General features: G+C 48.4%; 1 long non-coding RNA gene across 1 annotated transcript; it reads left to right on the top strand.

Moving 5' to 3' along the window:
• Positions 1-2142: 2142 nt before the first annotated feature.
• LOC105514371 lies at positions 2143-5631 on the top strand. Its single transcript, XR_001002168.1, has 2 exons — positions 2143-2269; positions 5407-5631. It is a non-coding gene; the product is annotated as an uncharacterized LOC105514371 (long non-coding RNA).
• The last annotated feature ends 284 nt before the right edge of the window (positions 5632-5915 follow it).

Below are 5915 nucleotides of genomic sequence, written 5' to 3'. Positions count from 1 at the left end.
GTTTTTGCTTTCCCATTAAGTGCTATATGGAAGAGATCATCAAGTCTCCTTCTGGGAGTTTGCAAAGGAGAATTGTTAAGAGTTCAGTCAGGACAGAGTCAAGACTTGCATCCCTGAGGGTGGGCTGAATTTTCCTCTGTGAGGTGGCAGGTTTTGAATAATTCTAAATGCAGTTGGTGTCATTTTCACTGGGTGTTATGTCTGATGGTCATAAAGGATTCAAGGACAACAACTTTAAATAGGGAATTAACGCCATAACTGCCAGCCCGTCCTTCCCACAGGCATGCTAACAGGCAAGATGGCTGGCAATTGTGGAAAACAGTCTCAAATGGCAAAAATGCAGTTTTGAGGCTGTTCCAGATAATTGCTGCTGGAGAGTTTAAGCTTTTGGTAGAAACTGATTTCATGGGCAGATGCTACTGTGGAGCCAGAGGTAATTTAGGTCTGAAAATTGGCCCTGTTCTGAAAGTGGTTGCTGTGGATGATTTCAGATAAAGAATCCACTCTGCCAGATTGGACAAAACCTATTGGAGTATCAGATCTGTTGCAGTCTCTCTTTACTATTCCTGAAGGAATGATTCAGCTACTTAGAACTATGCTTATATGAGATTAGTGTATCAAATCGCGCTTTGTCTTTTGCCCCAAGATGACTTTTTTTCCACTCCGTCTGGTGGTCTTCTGGGACTGCAGAGCAAACCAGTGAGAACAAGTGTTGTTTCTGTGTGCACAACTGTCCAGGCAGGTCCTCCCGCGTGGAGGACCCGTGGTGGAGGGTGTCAGATGAAGTTTCTGGGATGATGCGCCAGAAGGGCCTCTTACCATGTCGACTCCTTCGTTGAGTCCAAGATTTTTGACTTAAGCATTAGTGTTTATCTTAACAGTAGTCTGATTTACAGTGGAGATTCTGAGTAATAGTCTAGCCTTGATAAGTCATTGAAAGATGAGACTCCGGGCTCTCTGATGGATGAAGAAGCAATGATAACGTTAGACTGAGAGGCAGGAAGAAGCCAGGGTTTGGGAACCTGCTTTGATAGGAAGAATTGCGCCTGTGGAGAAAGCCAAGTCGCCAGGCCTTGTTGGGCACAACTAGGTCGTTTTTTACTCTAGCCCCTTCCAGGCTTGGGAAACACAGCCCTCTCCTCCTATGCTCTCACACGGGAGCCCCCAGCCCATCCCACTTGCACATCACGACTAGCTCCAGGGTCGAGCCTCTCCCCTACAGCCACTGCTCCTGTTGGAGTTCAGCCTGCATGGCCTCTGGCCTCCCTGCATTGGGGCCTTTTATCTGTTCTCACCCACTCTACTACCAGTCACTTTCAGCCACCTCAGTCCAGCAACTGGTTGCACTCATTGAGGACAGCAGCAATGCAGCAATGACAGCGATGGCTAGTGCCCAGTGCTTGCTTCCTGCATGGCAGGCACCTTCTAAACACTTTACGCATGTTGACCAATTTATTTATCCTCCAACGCTAGTATTATCCCCATTTCATAGATGAATACACTGAGGGGTGAAGTCATGTAGATAGCACTTGGTAAGTTGGGCCTCAGGTCCCGATGTCACACACTCTAGTGAACCAAGTTAGTTTTCAGCCATGGGTGGCCATCCCACATCCTCTAGGAACACCTGAGACAAGCCTATGTGTTTCCCTTTCCTTCTCAAATAGGCAGCACATTGGCCACAGGCAGCCTTGGACAAGAAACTGGAGTGCTGATCATCACATTGCTCCCTCCCACCCTCACCCGGGGCCAGGAGCCGTGGCTGAGAAAGCCTTGGCCCGGATGCTAAGACCTCAGCTTCGTATCCTCCCCCACTCCCAAGGGAACAGAGATGGTGAATAGATTCATCTTGAGTTCCACCCTGGAGGACTGACTGGGCTGTGGAATGTGTGTGGAGGAAGACCTTGAGGTGAAGTCTGCCCTGCGCCCAGTAGGGGAGATATTTGCCAGCCCCGCCTAAGGGCAGTTTCTCTGATGTTTCATTTTCTGTGCTCTGTGAGAATCACTGAACACACGGCCAGCAGTCTTCAGGGCATTTCTTTTCCCTGTTGGAGAGACGCTATTATTACGCTATTATTGGTCCACAACGTGCTGACGCAGTGGTCCCTGCGTAACCCTCGCCTCCATACTGACTCGAGCACTGGCCTGGCGTAGGCAAATGGCTCAGCCCTTCTGGATGAATTCAGGGCATCTTTGAGGACTGTGGACCTGGCCCAGCCCTCCGCAGGGTGTAACCCTGCTCTCGGGTGAGCTTTCATTCACTGTGGAGCAGGTGAAGGGCCCATGGTCACGGGCACCGTCTACTTATCTGACGTTGTAGTTCAGTGTTCTAGAGAAGGGGAAATGGGCCAAGTTGATCAGTTCTTACACAGTCACTGCTTGTACTGAGATTTCAAAACTGTTACTGCCTCATTGATTCTGCAGTTTGATGTCTACCTTCTCAGTTGGAAAATAATGGACTTTCATAACTCATAAATGGCTTTATGAAAACCATTTCTTAACTGTGGTAGCAGATGAGATGAACAGCTGACCGAGAAGGCATGACTGGGCAGGTCCAGAGCCAGCACTCCAGCCTCGCACACTGCAGACAGGGTTACCCAGCCGTGGTCTCTTGACCACGTTGCTCTTCCATAAAGACTCCACAAACGGCTGCAAAAGCCAAAGGCTGGCCACCTTCTATGCCGATGTCGTGACCCCAGAATGCTAGCAAAGGGGAATCCAGGCACAATCTTCAGCTATTGTGCATCCAAAAGCCATTATGGAAATGATGCTGGTAAATCTCAATGACTTCCACATTGCCTGGCGCCATTCCAGAACTACACGGCTCCCCTCCCTCCTCTGTCAGGCTGTTCCTTTGGTATCCCGTCTCCGTGGGGCTCTGACAATACGAAAGTGCAGAGATATGAAATGTGGAATTGGCATTTCCCCCATAATTATCTCTCAATCAGACATTATTTGAACAAGATTCCTCGGCCTTGGAGAGGGGGCTGGTGGAAGTCTCCGTGTAGACCAATCTTTTTTATTTATTTTTTTCCCGTTGTTCTGCTGAACCTGTGCAATACCATGGCTTATATGTGCCCATTGTCCTTCTTGTTCTTTTCTTCCCTAAAAAATGTTTTCAGGCTTCTCATCCTTTAAAGTAAATAGCATTTTAAATGTTTCTCACAGTTGGAAATCTTAGTTTATATTCAAGGTGTGGAAGTTCTCATTCCAAATCATTTGATCTGGAAACAATTCTTCACATCTTCTAGGTAAACATATGCTAGACTTTTGTTAACTGTTTACTTCACCACACCATTTATTTTTCTTCAATTGCTCCACAAATACTCAGTTTTATACAGCGTTCAAATTCTGTGCATGCTCTTTCTCTTTGGTTTCTCCTTTCTCTCTTAGAAAGCAATCATGGGTGGGTAGGTAGAAAAAATCTACCCTTGGCTCCTGTGAGTGGCTTGCTCCTCCGGCACCAGGTTCTAGCTAACCATAAGGCTCCCGGCAATGACCAGGTTCAGCCAGCATACCACAGAGCACACGGCGTGCCAGGGGCCTTCCCTGGCTGCAGTGTCTTCCTTGCTCCATCCCTCCTTTTCCTTTTCCTTCACCCCTGGGCCACCACTTGGGGTTGTGTGACCTTGGGCAAGGTATTCCCCTTACCATATTTAAATGGGAATCATGGCAATACCAGCCTCAGACAGTTGTCCTGAGGGTTTTAATGAGCATATGTACACAGAACATTTATTATTTATTTATCTTTGGCTCTGTTGCCCAGGCTGGAATGTAGTGAGACAATCATAGTTCACATAGTTCATGGCTGCTTTGAACTCCTGGGATCAAGGGTTCCTCCTGTGTCAGTCTCCTGCGTAGCTGGGCCTGTAGGTGTGGGCTGCCGTGCCTGGCTAATTTTTTTTTTTAGACGGAGTCTCGCTGTCGCCCAGGCTGGAATGCAGTGGTGCAATCTTGGCTCACTGTAAGCTCTGTCTCCCGGGTTCACGCCATTCTCCTGCCTCAACCTCCCGAGTAGCTGGGACTACAGGTACCCGCCACCACGCCCCGCTAATTTTTTTGTATTTTTTAGTAGAGACGGGGTTTCACCATGTTAACCAGGATGGTCTCGGTCTCCTGACCTCGTGATCCGCCCACCTCGGCCTCCCAAAGTGCTGGGATTACATGCGTGAGCCGCCGCACCTGGCCGCCTGGCTAATTTTTAAGTTTTAGTAGAGACCGGGTCTTGCCATCTTGCCCAGGCTGGTTTCGCACTCCTGGACTCAAGTGATCCTCTTGCCTCAGCCTCCCAAAGTGTTAGGATTACAAGTGTGAGCCACTGCGCTGGGCCACAGAGAATATTGAGGCTAGTTTGGTGTGTGGCATGTGCTGTTCAAGTGTTTGTGATGATGCTCTTTATTACCATGATCATTTTCTATTTCAATTTCTCCGTGGCACTTATCACTAGTTAACATACTATAGATATTTCCTTACTTAATTATGTTTATTGTCTGCTCCATTAGAAGGTAAATTCCGAGAGGGGCCCAGTGGCTCACGCCTGTAATCCCAGCACTCTGGGAGGCCGAGGCGGGCAGATCACGAGGTCAGGAGATCGAGACTATCCTGGCTAACACGGTGAAACCCTCCTCTACTAGAAATACAAAAAATTAGCTGGGCGCGGTGGTGGGCACCAGTAGTTCCAGCTACTCGGGAGGCTGAGGCAGGAGAATGGTGTGAACCCGGGAGGTGGAACTTGCAGTCAGCTGAGATCTCGCCACTGTGCTCCAGCTTGGGCAACAGAAGGAGACTCTGTCTCCAAAAAAAAAAAAAAAGGTAAATTCCATTAGGGTGGAGATGTTTGTCTGTTTTGTTCACAACAGCATGTGGAGTCTAGAGGAGACATCTGGCAGGTGCTCCACAAATGTTTGTGGATGCAACAGGTACCACCAGGCTGTATAAAAAAACAGTTTAAAAGGCCCAGCAATTTTGAATAGGGTTGTGTTAGGAACGTCATTTTGGGGGCCTCCTGTTTTTGCAGACCCACCTTGGTACCTAGGATGCAGACTTCTTGGGCTCTAAACCTCCAGGACAGGGGAAGGCTTGAGGTGGGTATTTGGAGCTAGTTCCCAGTGAAGTGTTTGCATCATTTGGAGTGTGGGCTGGAGGAATAGGGACACAGGGACCCCAGACCAAAGCCACGCAGGAATCCAGAACTCAGCACTAGGAAGAAGGACTTGGGGGGAGCCAGATTCTAGGAGAAATGTGCCATGTGTCTATTCAAATCAGCTACAGGAGGTGAAGGCAACAGCCCTTACCCTGGAGTTGTTCAGAGTTGAATAAGATTAGAATCCAATAACTATAATGCAACAGAAGAAAAAAAACCTCATCTATCACTGATAATTCCAATAAAACTCTGCACTCTCTTTGCAGAAAATGCATCTATGAGCATCAATTCACTGTGTCCTGCCCAGCTTCAGGGCCTCAGAGGCATCCTAAAGAGCATCCTGGGAAGCCTTAGAGCCATGGGCTCCTCTGCTAAGAACTGGTGATGTCACGCAGGCCGGAAGCTGACAGTTTAAGTCAATTCACTCTCCAAAAATGTTGCACCCCTGCTGCGCGTTGAGCTCATTAAAGTTGGCGAGTTGAATGAGCTAATGTTCATGACTCGCTGTGATGCAAATGTGCCTTCAGAAGGGGAGAGGGTCCTTCCTTGGGGGCTTCCACAGACTTCATGGAGAGCAATGCTGTAAGGTGATGACCCACCGAAGGGGATAGAGGGTGGGGACAGGGAGATGGAAGCTTTGTCAGAATACATGGCACACCTCCTGGGCAATTGGAGCACTAGTCTGTATTTTGGCAAGAAAGTCACGTAGAGCTGTAGCCCGGCAAGTTGCATTAGTCAGTGCAACATCAGAGAAGACGTTTCCAAAGACAATGCA

The sequence above is a fragment of the Colobus angolensis genome, unplaced genomic scaffold (assembly GCF_000951035.1).
Source record: "Colobus angolensis palliatus isolate OR3802 unplaced genomic scaffold, Cang.pa_1.0 Scaffold243, whole genome shotgun sequence".
NCBI lineage: Eukaryota > Metazoa > Chordata > Mammalia > Primates > Cercopithecidae > Colobus > Colobus angolensis.
The sequence above is the reverse complement of the archived record's forward strand: the minus strand, read 5'-3'. Positions and strand labels throughout refer to the sequence as shown.